The sequence below is a fragment of the Molossus molossus genome, unplaced genomic scaffold (genome assembly GCF_014108415.1).
Source record: "Molossus molossus isolate mMolMol1 unplaced genomic scaffold, mMolMol1.p scaffold_m16_p_6, whole genome shotgun sequence".
Lineage (NCBI taxonomy): Eukaryota > Metazoa > Chordata > Mammalia > Chiroptera > Molossidae > Molossus > Molossus molossus.
The window spans coordinates 58,389,444-58,406,496 of NW_023425399.1; positions in this window are offsets into that span (position 1 = coordinate 58,389,444).

Below are 17,053 nucleotides of genomic sequence, written 5' to 3' on the forward strand. Positions count from 1 at the left end.
AAGTGGTATGGTGTAGAATCATCTATGGTCAAGGACAGATCCCTTAGAGGGCAATTAAGCATTTTACACAATATCCCCAGGGGAATCCCACAGGCCTTCCCCTCCTCTGGGGAGCTGAGGCAATGGCTTTTCTCTCCTGGGCTCTACCCAATCACTCAGTAGCAGGAGGCATATCTTGTCTGCATTATAAAGGTGGCCCAGTTACCTCCCTAGTGAAAGAAAATGGTGCAATCATGTAACAAAGGTAAAGCTGGAAACAGGCAGAATCAAGCTCATCAAAAGCAAACCTATCTAGGGGATAGAATGGAGCTATGACACAAAGCAGAATCTCACAATTCTTCTGAATTCTCAGTATGCTCAGAGATCTTTGCTCTCAGCACATAAAGATGAATATAATAATAACATTCTATAGAGTAATTTTAAGCTAATTTTTATGGCTCAATAAAGTAAATATATTCACAGAACAAAATTTAGAAAACCTAGACAAGCTAAAAACAAAAGAAGAAAAAGAATGAAGAGATACAAAAACTGGTATAAGGATGGTGATGAGTAGGACCGGAATGAGGGTGAGTGTGTGAGAGTGTAAGAGAGAGTGTGAGTGGACTTGAGTGTGGATGAGCAACCATGAACAGTGCAGAAACATCGGACAGAGGGTTCCTGTGCTGTGGATGGGGAGCAGCCAGCTAATGCAGTAAGCAGCTCATCAGGGTGCTTTGCCCTGAACAACCAGAAGGCCTTGCCATTTTGGAAGATCCCTAGTCTTTTCTGGGAGGAAGCAATGGGAGCAGCTAGGGCCCAGTGACCTGAGCCCACCAGTGCACCTTTGCACCATCAGACCAGGGGACCCTGCTGTATCAACAAGTGCACAGTAGCAGTGCTGTCAAGGTGTCTGCAGCGGAAGCCATGAGTAGCTAGGAGCCAAGCACCATCCCCAACAGCAGCAGCTTGATTATAGCCGAGACACCCCAGCAACACAAGCTCGGGAGGAGATATCCATTCCCAAAGAGCAGCAACACAGATCAGCTGCTGAGACCCATCCCCAACAGAATCAGCAGAGGCTGAGCAGGAGCTGAGTTCCATCAGGCATCAGCACACCCAGCTGCCATGCATAATCCAGCTGCCTGAGGCACCTGTGGGGCCCACCTGATCCAGCTGCCCATGGCACCAGAGGGGCCTGTGGCTCCAGCGGGGCCTACATAATCCAGCATCCTGCAGCACCAGCAAGGCCCACTAGACACAGCAGCACAGGGCACTGACAGGGCCTGCAGGATCCAGCAGCCCGTGGCACTGGCGGGACCCATGTGATCAAGCAGCCAACGGTACTGGAGAGGGCGGCAAGATCCAGCAGCCCAGGGCACTGGTGGGGCCCACGGTCCCAGCAGCAGTGCCTAACACGACAGACCAAGACCAGCCACCAGTGGTCAATCCTCCAGGACCTACAGCAGATAAGAGGCCCACACACAAAAACAGTCTGGGAGGCACAGCAGCCTTATTTGATACACACCGACCTACCTACACATCCCAACATCCCTCACCAGGTCTAGAACTACCAGAGAGCTAAAAGGGTGAGACAAAGAAACACCAACAAATGAAAGAAAAGGAGGAATTACTGGAAATAGAGCTACATAAAATGAAAGAAAGCACTTTGTCAGATAAAGAATCCAAAGCAATGATTTTAAGGGTGCTCAAACAATTAAGTGAAAACTACAAGCAACTTAATAAGAATTCTAAAGAGCACAGTGGGAACTACATAAACTTAAAAAAAAAAAAAAGGTAGAAGCTATGAATAAAAATAAAAAGGAAATAAAAATCGACATAGCTGATACAAAAAATACCTTTTAAGGATTCATTAGTAGATTAGAAGAAGCTGAAGACCAAATCAATCAGTTAGAAGACAAGGTGATAAAAGCACCCAAATAGAGTAGCAAATGGGGGAAAAAAATTAAAAAACAAGAGGAGAGTTTAAGGGAGTTTTGTGACAACACAAAACATAACAATATTCATATTATGGGGGTACAAGGAGAAGAATCAGAGAAGGAAATAGAAAACTTGTCTGCAAAAATAATGACAGAAAAATTTCCTAATTTAACAAGAGAGCCCCAAGCAAGATGAACTACAGCTAGATACAACATAATTAAAATGGCAAACATTAAAGACAAAGAAAGAATCTTAAAGGAAGCAAGAGAGAGACAGAAAGTTACCTACAAGGAAGCTCCCGTTAGACTGTCAGCTGATTTCTCAATAGAAAAACTATAGGCCAGAAGGGAGTGGCATGAAGTGTACAAAATAATGAAAGGTAAGGATCTGAATCCAAGACTACTGTATCCAGCAAGGCTATCATACAAAATTGAGGGTGAAATTAAGAGCTTCACAGACAAAAAAAAAAAAAGAAAAGAATTTACCACCACCAAACCAGCACTGTAAGAAATGCTAAAGGCACTGCTGTACAAATAGAGAGAGAGGAACACAGGAATAAAATAAAAATGGCAACTAATAAGTATCTATCAATAACAACCTTAAATATAAATGGCTTAAATGCCCCAATCAAAAGACATAGGGTACCTGATTGGATAAGAAAACACAACCCATATATATGCAACAAAAGACTCACACAGAATGAAAGTGAAGGGATAAAAAAATTTTTCAGGTAAATGGAAATGAAAAAGAGCTGGTGTAGCAATACTCACCTGATAAGACAGACATCAAAACGAGGGCCATAATAAGAGACAAATATAGGTCACTACACAATATTAAAGGGATCGATCCAACAAGAGGAAATAACCCTGTTAAACATATATGCACCAAAATATCTTTAAAAACTTGTGAAGAGTGTCAAAGGAAAGATCAAAAGCAATACAGTCATAGTGGGTGACGTTAACACACTACAAACACCACTGAATAGATCTTCTAGACAAAACATTAACAAGGACACAGAGTCCTTAAATGACAAACTAGATCAGCTGGACTTAATTGATATTTACAAAACATTTCACCCCAAAGCACCAGAACATACATTCTTCTCAAGCGCACAAGGGACATTCTCAAAGATAGATCATGTTAGGACATAAATTCAGTCTTCACAAATTCAAGAACATTGAAATCATATCAAGCATCTTCCCAGATCACAATGGCATAAAACTAGAAATCAATTACAGAAAAAACATTCAAGCACACGGAGGCTAAATAGGTTATTAAACAAAGAATGCGTGACCAACGAGATCAAGAAAGAAATTATAAACTTCCTCAAAACCAATAAAATGAACACACAATAGCACAAAATCCATGGGACACAGTGAAACCAGTCCTGAGAGGGAAGTTCATAGCACTATAGGCCTACCTCAAGAAATAAGAAAAATTTCTAATTGACTTTTTAACCATACAATGTAAAGAACCAGAAAGTAAATTAAAAAAAAAAAAAAAATACTGAGAGCAAGTAGAAGGAAAGAAATAGTAAAGGTAAGAGGAGAAATAAATGACATAGAAACTAAAATAACAAAAACAAAAAAATCAATGAAACAAACAGCTGGTTCTTTGAAAAGATAAACAAGATTGATGGACTCTCAGACAGACTCACCAAAAAACAAAAAGAGAAGACCCAAATAAACAAAATCAGAAACATAAGAGAAGTAACAACTGATACCACAGAATTACAGAAGATCATTAAAACATACAACAAACAATTATACACCAACAAATTGGACAATCTAGGCAGAATGGACAAATTTCTAGAAATACACAGTCCCCCAAAACTAAACCAGGAAGAGATAGAGAACTTGAATAGGCTACTAACAACTAAGGAAATTGAAGATGTAATCAAGAAACTCCCAGCAAACAAAAGCCCAGGCCCTGAAGGCTTCATGGAGCAGTTTTAATGAACATTTAAAGAAGATCTAACGCCCATTCTCCTCAAACTATTCCAAAAAATCCAAGAAGCCAGAAGGTTTCCAAACTCATTTTATGAGGCAAACATAATTCTAATTCCAAAATTGAACAAAAACATTACAAAGAAGAAGAAGGAAAAAAAAGACAGGTCAATATCCCTGATGAACACAAATGTCAAAATCCTTAACAAAATAGTAGCAAATCAGTCCAACAATACTTCAAAAAAATTATTCACTATGACCAAGTGGGATTCATCCCAGGGATGCAAGGCTGGTACAATATCTGCAAATTAATAAATGTGATACACCACATAAACAAAATGAAAGATAAAAACTATATGCTCATATCAATACATGCTGAAAAAGCATGCAACAGAATCTCACACCCAATTCTGATAAAAACGCTCAGCAATGTGGGAATAGAGGGAGCATATTTTGACATAATAAAAGAAATATATAAAAAACCTACACCCAACATCATATTCAATGGGCAAAAACTATAAGCATTTCCCTTAAGAACAGGAACCAGACAAAGATGTCCACTCTCACCATTTTTGTGTTAGCCACAAGAAAGAAAATATGGAAGGAGATCAAATTGAAAAGGAAAAAGTAAAACTGTCATTATTTGCAAATGACATGATACTGTACATAGAAAACACTAAAGACTCCATCAAAAATGTACTAGATTTAATAAATGAATTTGGCAAATAGGGTAAAAAATTAAAATCAAGAAATTGATGGCATTCTTGTACATCAACAACAAACTCACGAAAAGATACACTAAAAAAGCAATCCCATTTACCACTGAGGCAAAAAAATAAGATACTTAGTAATAAACTTAACCAAAGAAGTAAAGGACCTATTCACAGACAACTACAGGTCACTGAAATAAGAAATACAGGAAAATATAAAAAATTGTAAGCATAAACCTTGTTCATGTATTGGAAGAATTAACATTAAAATGCCCATACTACCCAAAGCAATCTATAGATTCAATGCAATCACCATTAAAATACCAACAACATTTTTCACAGAACTAGAACAAATACTCCAAAACTATATATGGAACCAAAAAAGACCCCAAAGACCCACAGCAATCTTGAAAAAGAAGAACAAAGTAGGAGGGGTAACAATACCAAATATCAGAAATACTACAAAGCCATAGTAATCAAAACAGTCTGGTACTAGCACAAGAACAGAACAGACATATAGATCAATGGAATAGAACCAAGAACCCAGAAATTGACTCAAGTGATTATGCTCAATTCATATGTGACAAAAGTGGTAAGAGCATACAATGGAGTAAAGACAGCCTCTTCAGTAAATAATGTTGGGAAAAAAATTACGATACCTAGGAATAAACTTAACCAAAGAAGTAAAGGACCTATTTGCAGAAAACTACAGGTCATTGAAAAAAGAAATAGAGAAAGATATAAAAAAGTGGAAGCACATACCCTGTTCATGGATTGGAAGAATTAACATCATTAAAATGTCCATACTACCCAAAGCAATCTATAGATTCAATGCAATCCCCATCAAAATACCAACGACATATTTCATAGAACTAGAACAAATACTTCAAAAGTTCATATGGAACCAAAGAAGACCCCGAATAGCCTCAGCAGTCCTGAAAAAGAAGAACAAAGTAGGTGGGATTACAATACCAGATATCAGGTTACACTACAAAGCGACTGTAACCAAAACAGCCTGGTACTGGCACAAGAACAGGCATATAGACCAGTGGAACAGAACTGAAAACCCAGAAATGGACCCAAGGCAATACGCTCAATTAATATTTGACAAAGGTGGCAAGAGCATACAGTGGAGTAAAGACAGCCTCTTTAATAAATGGTGTTGGGAAAATTGGACAGCTACATGCAAAAAAATGAAACTAGACCATCAACTTACACCATACACAAAAATAAACTCGAAATGGATAAAAGACTTAAATGTGACCTGTGAATCCATAAAAATTCTAGAAGAAAATGTAGGCAACAAAATTTCGGACATCATACGCAGCAGAATTTTCACTGATACATCACCTAAGGCAACAGAAATAAAGGAGAAAATGAACACATGGGACTACATCAAACTAAAAAGCTTCTGCACAGCAAAAGAAACAATCATCAAAATGGAAAGGCAACCCACTGTATGAGAGAACATCATTGCCAATGATGTTTTAGATAAGGGGTTAATTTCCAATATATATAGAGTGCTCATACAACTCCACAAAAGGAAGACAAAGAACCCAATTAAAAAATGGGCAGAGGAGCTGAATAGACACCTCTCCAAACAGGACATACAAATGGCCAAGAGACATATGAAGAAATGCTCAACATCACTAATCATCAGAGAGATGCAAATTAAAACAACTATGAGGTATCACCTCACACCTGTCAGAATGGCTGCCATCAACAAATCATCAAACAACAAGTGTTGGCGAGGGTGTGGAGAAAAGGGGACTCTAGTACACTGCTGGTGGGAATGCAGACTGGTGCAGCCGCTATGGAACACAATATGGTGGTACCTCAAAAAATTAAAAATTGAACTTCCATTTGACCCAGTGATCCCACTGCTGGGAATATACCCTAAGAAGCCTGAAACACCAATCAGGAAGAATATATGTACCCCTATGTTCATAGCAGCACTATTTACAATAGCTAAGATCTGGAAACAGCCCAAGTGTCCACCAGTAGACGAATGGATAAAAAAGCTGTGGTACATATACACAATGGAGTACTATGCAGCAGTAAGAAAGAAAGATCTCTTATCCTTTGAGATGACATGGAGTGACCTGGAAAGTATTATCCTAAGTGAAAGAAGCCAAGCAGAAAAAGACAAATACCACATGATCTCACTTATATACGGAATATAATGAACATAACAGTCTGAGGAATACAGTAGACCCAGACACATGGAAGTAGGGCACAGACTGACATCCCTCAGAAGAGGGGATGGGGGGTGGGGGAGGTGGGAATAGATCAACCACAGAACTTATATGCATGTATGCATGACCAATGGACATGGACATCTAAGCCAGGGACAGGGTGGGGGGGGGGGTGCCAATGGGATAAAAAGGTAAAATATCTGTAACAAAAAAATAAATAAAAATTCATTAAAAAAATAATAATAATAAATAAAAAATAAATAGAGGAAGATATAAAAAAGTGGAAGCACATACGTTGTTCATGGATTGGAAGAATTAACATCATTAAAATGTCCATACTACCCAAAGCAAAGTATAGATTCAATGCAATCCCCATCAAAATACCAATGACATACTTCACAGAACTAGAACAAATACTTCAAAAGTTCATGTGGAACCAATAATGACCCTGAATAGCCACAGCAATCTTGTAAAAGAAGAACAAAATTAGAGGGATCACAGTGCCAGATTTCAGGTTATACTACAAAGCCACTCTAATTAAAACAGTATGCTACTGGCACAAGAACACACAGGTAGATCAATGGAACAGAATAGAGAATTCAGAAGTGAACCCAAGACAATATGCTCAATTAATATTTGACAAAGGTCGCAAGAGCATACAGTGGAGTAAAGACAGCCTCTTTAATAAATAGTGTTGGGAAATTGTACAGCTACATGCAAAAAATGAAACTATGCCATCAACTTATACCATACACAAGAATAAATTAAAAATGGATAAAAAACTTAAATGTGACTCATGAATCCATAAAAATTCTAGAAGAAATGTAGGTAACAACATTTTAGACATCATACGCAGCACAATTTCATTAATACATCACCTAAGGCAACAGAAACAAAGGAAAAAATGAACACACAGGACTACATCAACCTCAAAAGCTTCTACACAGCAAAAGAAACAACCACCAAAATGGAAAGACAATCAACTGTATGGGAGAACATCATTGCCAGAGATGCATCCGATAAGAGGTAATTTCCAAAATATATAGATACTCAACAAAAGGATGGCAAAGTACCCAATTAAAAAAATAAAAAGGGGAACTAAATAGACACCTCTTGCAACAGGATATACATATGGCTAAGACACATATGAAGAAATGCTCAACATGACTAATCAGAGAGATGCAAATTCAAATAACAAGGAGATATCACCTCACACCTGTCAGAATGGCCGCCATCAACAAATCATCAAACAAGTTTTGGCAAGGGTGTGGAGAAAAGGGGACTCTGGTACACTGATGGTGAGGATGCAGACTGGTGCAGCCACTATGGAAAACGATATGGTGTTACCTCAAAAAATTAAGAATTGAACTGCTATTTGACCCAGTGATCCCACTTCTAGGAGTATATCCTAAGAAGCCTGAAACACCAATCAGAACAAATATACGTACCCCCATGTTCATAGCAGCACTATTTATAATAGCTAAAATCTGGAAACAGCCCAGATGTCCTACAGTATACATATGGATAAAAAAGCTGTGGTACTTATACACAATAGCGTACTATGCAGCTGTAAGAAAGAAAGATCTCTTATCCTTTGAGATGATATGGAGAGACCTGGAAACTATTATCATAAGTGAAACAAGCCAAACAGAGAAAGACAAGTATCATACGATCTCACTTATTTGTGGAATGTAATGAACATACTGGTCTGAGTAACGGGGTAGTCCCAGAGATGTGTAAGTGGGGTACAGACTGACAATCCCCAGAAGAGGGGTTTGGGGGCAGTGATAAACCACAGAACTTATATGCATGTATGCATGAACAATGGACATGGACAACAAAGCTGGGGACAGGGCAGGGAGGGAAGGAGAGGGGGAATCAGTGGGGAAAAAAGAAAAAACATCTGTAACAAAAATAAATAAAAAATAAATAAATAAAAAATAAATAAATAAATAAATCATGTTGGGAAAATTGAACAGCTACGTGCAAAAAAATAAAGCTAGACCACAAACTTACACCATACACAAGAATAAACTCAAAATGAATAAAAGAATTAAATGTGACTCATGAATCCATAAAAATCCTAGAAGAAAACATAGGCAACAAAATTTCAGACATCACATGCAGCCAATCACTGATACATTGCCTAAGGCAATAGAAAGGAAAAAATGAACACACGGGATTACATCAAACTAAAAAGCTTCTGCAAAGCAAAAGAAACAATCATCAAAATCGAAAGGGAACCGACTATATGGGAGAACATAATTGCCAATGATACATCAGATAAGGAGCTAATTTCCGAAATATATAGAGTTTTCACACAACTCAATAAAAGGAAGACAAATAACCCAATTAAAAAATAGGCAGAGAATCTAAATAGATACCTCTCCAAACAAGATATACAAATGGCCAAGAGACATATGAAGAAATGCTCAACATCACTAATCATCAGAAAGCTGCAAACTAAAACAACAATGAGGTATCACCTCACACCTGTCAGAATGTCTGCCATCAACAAATCATCAAACAACAAGTGTTGGCTAGGGTGTGGAGAAAAGGGGACTCTAGTACACTGCTGGTGGGAATGCAGACTGGTGCAGAAGTTATGGAAAACAATATGGTGTTACCTCAAAAAGTTAAAAATTGAACTGCCATTTGACTCAGTGATCCCACATCTAGGAAAATACCCTAAGAAGCCTGAAACACCAATCAGAAAGAATATATGTACCCTTATGTTCCTACAGCACTATTTACATTCACCAAATTCTGGTAACAGCCCATGTATCCATCAATAGATGAGTGGAGAAAAAAGCTGTGGTACATATACATAGTGGAACACTATGCAGCTTAAGAAAGAAAGATCTCTTTTCCTTTGAGACAACATGGAGGGACCTGAACAGTATTTTCCTAGGTGAAACAAGCCAATCAGAAATAGACAAATATCACATGATCTCACTTATTTGTAAAATATAATGAACAGAACAAGCTGAGGAACAGAACAGACCTGGAGACATAGAAGTGGGGTGCAGACTGACAAACCTCAGAGGGGGTGGATGCGGGGTGGGCTGGAGATAAATCACAGAATTTATATGCATGTATATGTAAACAAGCACATAGACAACAATGCTTGGGGGGGGGCTGAAATGGGAGGAGGGTGTCAATCGAGGAAAAGAAGAAACATCTGTAACAAAAAGAAACAAAAATTATAAAGAATAAGAAGAAAAAATATAATAAAAATAAAAAAGGGAGGTTAAGAGAGAGAAAAAAATATGTATAGTAATTTCATGAACCAGAAAAAAGAACTATTAATAAGTTTTATACCTTCTATTGACCATTTTTTCTTTGCATGTATTTTTATAACAAAAATAAACCTACTCTTTCTATTTCTCTTAATATGCTATATTTAAATGAATCAAATATAATAGTACCTATAAGATACTACTTTCTTTGTCAATAAGAAAGAAAAAGAAAACATAAGTAATTTTATTTGTAAGATGTGATCATATTTCAGTTTTGGAGATGTGGCAATGGCAGGAGGGGGAATATGCTTCAAATAAACTAATTATGGTTTCTTAAATACTTCCTATGTTATTAAAAATGGCTTCCCAGCATTATTTTCAATGGCTGTATACTGTCTTATACACTGCCAAATTATCTCCAGACTAGTTCGTTCGTTCATTCATTCATTCATTCATTCATTCAATATTTATTGAGCACCTACTTTGTTCTGACTTCTAGGGATAGAATAATTAGTATAATGGAACATAGACCCTGCTTTCTGGGACTTGCGGAGACAGACACTAGTTAAAAAACAACAACAATACATAACTTTGTCATTAGAAACTGGGGAGATGGAGGCAGGTTAGGCAGTATGGGATGGGACCATGGGAAGGGAAGGGTGAAACATGTGAGGAGATTTGCAAGGACTTGGAGCTCAACACACAGGCAGTGGACTTTAACCCAGTACACAGTATAGCTGGAGGTTTATTTGTACTCTGCAGATCTCAAAATAAAACTAAAATCAACATGGGAAATTGTGACTCCAAGGCCAGTCACTCCCAGGCCCCATTAACAAGTCTGACTTACAGAAATGAGAAGATGCCCTGACTGGTTTGGCTCAGCAGTTAGAGTATTGGCCCTTGAACCAGAGAGTCCCGGGTTCGGTTCCTGCGAATGGCACGTTCCTTGATTGCAGTTTGTCTCCAGCCCCGGTTGGGGTTGTGTGGGTGGCAGCCAGTCGATGTGTCTCTCTCACATCGATGTTTCTCCCCCCCCCCACACACACACTCTGTCTGAAGATAGATGCAAAAAGTGTCCTCAGGTGAGGATGAAAAAATAAATAAAAATAAAATAAATAGAAATAAAAAGCTTATCTTGATTGCAAATTAGAAGTTTCTGGAAGGTCAATTACATGACACAACAACCCAAAAACCAGAAAGGCTGGTTTCAGGCAAGAGATGAAGAGAGATTGTACAGTTCCTTTCTCTGGGACCCTGATAGGTTTGCAAATAAATTTTTTTTGCTGTTAAAGGATATAGTGCTGCTGATTCTGACCTATTTCAATTAATATACCTACTGGTTTCTGGGAGCAAGGCAACAGGATTGCTGAATGAGTTCTCCTACAAAACTAAAAAGTGTGTTTCTATTACAGAAAGCCAGGTTACCTTAATAAGGATTATAGGAAACCAAAATTGGATTTAGAAAAGAGAACAAAAGCAAGCATAGGGTTGTTCCAAGGGCATTTCCCCTCCTTCTCACTAACACTCTGGAAGAAGTTAAACTTATCATAAAAAGTGAAGCTACTAAGGCCCCTATAGATACCTGGGGCTACTTTATTTGTTCTTAACCACACCCAACTACGTTATCTCCTCCCTGGAAGAAAAGCTTCTATACAAATGTCAAAATAGCTTATCAATGTCTGCTTTTAAATCAGAACCTGTCTACTTCCAACTAGGGAATGTTAGGGGACAATATATATTTTTGCTATTCAAATCTTCCCCTGATAGAGAAGTAAACCACCATTTTAATTGAGCCACCATCTTACAAATGGCATGATCCCTTTCGCTTCCTGCTTCTGTAAGTTGCTCACTGCTTTTATGCTGAAAGAATGCCCCGCCCAGCCTGCTATAAAGTGAGGCACGCCCTACAACTCAGGGCCCAGAATTTGGAAACTGCCTCCTCTGGGTCCCCATGAGTGAATAAAGGAACCTCTTCGCTTCCTCTGGTGTTCTGTCTGAGTCTTTCCCATAACATTTGGTTCCCTGACCAGGAAACCACTCACACGAGCAGGTGATTGCCACCAATGAGGTGGCCCCACAGGTGTTCCGTGGAGCCCTGTGACGCAGGGAAGCACGCGCCCTGGTCATTTCGGGTTCCTGCCTGTTCTGGGCTCCATGGCCAGCTGCCAGCAAGGTTCACACCTCCATACCCCCCCACCCCCAAGGGCTGCCAGGGGAAACAAAGAGGTCCAGTTTCGGGACCTGCACAGTTTCAGGACCAGTGAGTGCCCCAGGGAGCATGAGCTGGAGTACAAGCCCACCCTTGAGATGGAAAGAGAGACTGATCACCTCTCAGGCCTTCCGGCCACCAGGTAGGGCAAACCCTAACGGGAGGAAAAGTTTAAACTCGTTTGAATGTCAGTGTGTGAATGAGTGTGAATGTCTGTGTGGCTCCACCGGTACCAACCTACGGAGTCTGAGTGGGCCCCAACCTGCAGTACTGTGGTGACCTCATACAGCTCAGGGCAGAATCAGTTTCTGGGGGACACAGTCTCTCCCTGCGAACCTGATTCAAGTCAGGGATTGATCTGCCAAAGCTAAGAGGTACCTAAATCCCCATGAGGGGAGGGGCCAGGCAGGCAAACTGAAAATCCCCTCTGCGCGGTTACGGGAGGAGCAACCATGGGAAGATGCCCATTAGCAATACTCGACTGCATGTTGCAGAATTTTGATCGGTTCCGGGGCTAGGATCCAAGCATGACACCGAGCCAATTGGAAGCCTTCTGTTCAGCCAAATGGCCTAGATTTGGGGTAGGCTGGCCCCCTGAGAAAACCCTCAATCTAGGAATAATACGGGCAGTACATCTGATAGTAACAGGGAGGCCAGGACACACAGACCAGTATATCTACATAGATACATGGCAGGAACTAGCTCAGTACATGCTAAAGTGGCTCCAACACTGTGCTGGGCAGAAGCCGAAATTGGCAGGGGTAACTGGACCAAAAAGAAAGACTTCATCTTGCCAAATCCAGGCGGTCCCTGCCCACGTCCTTGTGGCTCAAATTAAGGAGGCACGCCAACCCCCATTCTCAAAGGCGACCCAGAGGAAGAACCACCCATCCACTTAGCCCCCTGATATGGACCCAAAACAGTGCCCAGGCCCCCCGAAATTGAAATTCCACCATCATCTGTCTCACCAGCTCCAGCTCCAGAAGCACCCCTGGCCACCCCAGTCTTGACAAGGCACCGGCAATGGCAGCCACTCTAGATGCCTCTCAGGGAGACCTAGGCCCCATCACAAATTAGGCCAGATGGTACTGAGCAGCAAGGACAGACCATCATTTATTACCAACCATTCACCACCACTGACCTCTTAAACTGGAAGCACCATACTCCGTCCTACTTGGAGAAACCCCAGGCCCTGACTGACCTTATGGAATCCATCATGCAGACGCATCGTCCCAACTGGTACGACTGCTGACAGCTACTCCTCACTCTGTTCAACACTGAGGAGCGAAGGTGCATTCTCCAGGAATCCCACCGATATCTGAAGACCACAGCGCCCATGGGCACTTTAGACCCAGTCCAATGGGCAAGAATAGCAGCACCTGAGGCCCAACCTGACTGGGACCACCACTCAGAAGAAGGAAGGGCCGCACTTCAAAGATACAGAAATGCCCTTCTCCGTGGAATCTGGGCCCGATAGCCTACTAACATGTCAAAAAACTGAATCCAGGAGCCAGACCAAAACAGATCCACCAGTACCCCATGCCCAGAAAGGCCAGGCTAGGCATCACAGAAGTCATCCAGAAGCATCTTAGGGAAAGTATACTTGTTCCATGCCAGTCCCCCTAGAACACTCCCTTGCTGCCAGTGAAGAAGCCAGATGGGAGCAGATACAGGCTGGTATAGGACCTGTAAGCAGTGAACGAGGCAGCAATCGCACTGCACCCCATGGTACCGAACCCATACATGCTCCTCAGCCAGCTCCTGCCAGAGATGGCCTGGTTCACCTGTTTAAACTTTAAGGATGCCTTTTTCTGCCTCTGACTTATGAAGGCAAGCCAACCACCCTTTGCTTTGGAATGGGAAGACCCCCACACTGTGGTGAAGACCCAACTGACCTGGACGACATTGCCACAATGATTTAAGAATTCGCCCACTCTCTTCAGAGAGGCCCTGGCCAGAGACTTAAAGCTGTTTACTGATATAGAAATGAACCTTGTGCTGCTACAATATGTAGATGATCTCCTACTAGCCACCCCCACATTGGACCAGTGCTGGGAGGGTACCTGCCATCTCCTTGAACTGCTAACAAAGGCAGGGTTCTAGGCCTCATGGAAGAAAGCACAGGTATGCAGGCCCAGGTAAAATATCTGGGATTCCTCATTTCCCAAGGGAAATGGGTCTGAGGCCAGGAAAGGAAGCAGGTCATAATGGCCCTAGTAACTCCAGCCACACGGAGGGAACTTTGAGAGTTCCTAGGGGCGGCCGCATTCTGCCGAATCTGGATACCAGGGTATGCAGCATTAGCCAAACCACTTTACCAAGTACTAAAAGACCCAGACACAGCATCCCTCTTATGGGAAGGTGAACAAGATAAAGCCTTCCAGGTTATAAAACATCATCTTGGGCGTACGTGGGCCCTAGGGCTGCCAGACCTCAGTCGGCCTTCCGACCTCTACATACATGAAAAGGAGAAAATAGTATTAGGGGTCCTTACGCAACCAATGGGACCATAGCAAAGTTCGGTTGCATACCTGTCTAAGCAACTGGACAATGTAGCAGCAGGCTGGCCGCCCTGCCTGAAGGCCATAGCTGCAGCTGTCAGTCTCCTACAGGAGGCAGACAAACTAACACTTAGGCAAGAGATCAACATATTTGTTCCCCAAGCAGTATCTAGCCTTCTGGCTGGACAGGGACACAAATGGCTCTCCAACCCGAGACTGACATCGTAACAGGGACTTCTCCATGAGAATCCCCGAGTGAAAGTCAGCACTGTCTGGCGAATAAACCCAGCTACGTTCTCCCTGCTGAGCTGGGAGGACCAGACCACGACTGCCTCGAGACAACTGAAGACGTGCGTCCCAGCCGCCAGACCTGCGGGGCCAGCCTCTAGACAAGCCAGACTTAATGCTCTACACCGATGGGAGCAGTTACATGACTGAGGGGAAACAAATGGCGGGGTACGCTGTTGTGGACAATGAGAAAATAATTGAAGCAAAGCCCCTGCTGCCCAGCTGTTCTGCCCAAAGGGCAGAACTCTGGGCATTAATTAGGGCACTCAAAATAGCAGAAGGAAAAAGGGTCAATATTTACACAGACTCTCGGTATGTCTTCGCCACCATACATATCCATGGGCAATCTACCGAGAGAGAGGATTCTTAACAGCCCAGGGGAAAGAAATTAAAAAAACAAGGCAGAAAGACTTTGACCACTACAGCAGTCTGGGCCCCTCGGGAAGTAGCAGTAATGCATTGCAGGGGCCACCAGAAGGAGAGAGAGAAACAGCCCAAGGAAACAGAAGGGCAGATCAGGCAGCAAAGGCAGCAGCTACAGAAAGGGAGGCCCCGAAAAATACCCCAGCCATAGAAGGTACCCTATTAGAACTGAACCTCAATCAGCCAGACTACACCCCAGAGGAACAGAAATGGGCCATACAAGAAAACTGCCTCCCAACACCCACCTGCATAAGAAAACTGCCAGGTGAACAGCTCTACATACCCCAAGGCCAGGCCAGCAATCTCGTCAGGCAATGCCTTGCCCTCACACACCTAGGGACATCTCTAGAGGCCTTACTCGGGAGGTATTACTACTTCCCTAACATGTCTGGACTATGCACAGTGGCAGCGGCTCAATGCCTGGCCTGTGCCAGGAACAATGCAGCAGGTCACCCGAAAAGGCTTCCCGGAATACAACACAGGGGGCAACAGCCTTTTGAGGACCTACAGATTGATTTTACTGACATCAGGCCAAGTCAGCGATATAGATACTTACTTGTATTAGTCTGTACTTTCTCTGGATGGGTAGAAGCATTCCCCACCAGGACAGAAAAAAGCAGAGAGGTAGCCCTGGCCGGTTTGGCTCAGCGGTTGGAGCGTCGGCCTGCGGTACAGAGAGACCCGGGTTCGGTTCCCGCTAAGGGCACGTACCTCGGTCGCAGTTTGTCCCCAGCCCTGGTTGGTCGTGCGGGTGGCAGCCACTCGATGTGTCCCTTCACATCGATGTTTCTCTCTCTCTCTCTCCCTCTCTCTCCCTCCCGCTCTATCTGAACAAAAAATGGAAAAATGTCCTCGGGTGAGGATTAAAAAAAAAAAAAAAAGCAGAGAGGTAGTCAAGACCCTCCTCAGGGAAATTATCCCTCGCTTTGGGTTGCCTATGAGTATTGGCAGCAACAATGGGCCAGTGTTTATTGCAAAAGTGCTCCAGGAACTAGCAACACAATTAAAAATTACTTGGAAGCTACACACTGCCTATCACCCTCAGAGCTCAGGAAAGGTAGAACACATGAACTGGACTCTAACAAAAAACCTTGCAAAGTTCCATCAGGAGACCGACCTGCTCTGGCCAGATCTATTACCCTTAGCATTATTCAGGGTACGAAACACCCTTAATGCCACATTTGAGTTAGTTTATGGGAGGCCGACAGCCATAGTACCCCTATCTAGAGGAGAGTTTCAGATTATAGGAGAAGCAAGGCAGACTACCTCCAGAAGCTAGGGGAAACACTTAGCCAGCTACATCAGGCCGGATTAGGGCAAGGACCCTTACCATGAGGGGGGCCAGCCCACTCATATAAACCAGGGGGTATGTATGGATTAAAGACCGCAAAAAGGAACTCCTCCACCCACATGGACCAGGCCCCACCTTGTGATACTAACAACCCCTACCGCACTTAAAGTTGCAGAAATCAACCCCTGGATCCATCACAGCCAAGAAAAGAGGGCGACGGACCCAGCGGATTCCAGGAGGATGGACGGGAACCCAGAGGACCAGCTGCCATGGTTGCCAACCCTGAAGCCGACAAGGAAACCAGGCACTGATGGAGGCTCAGAGGAATGGACAA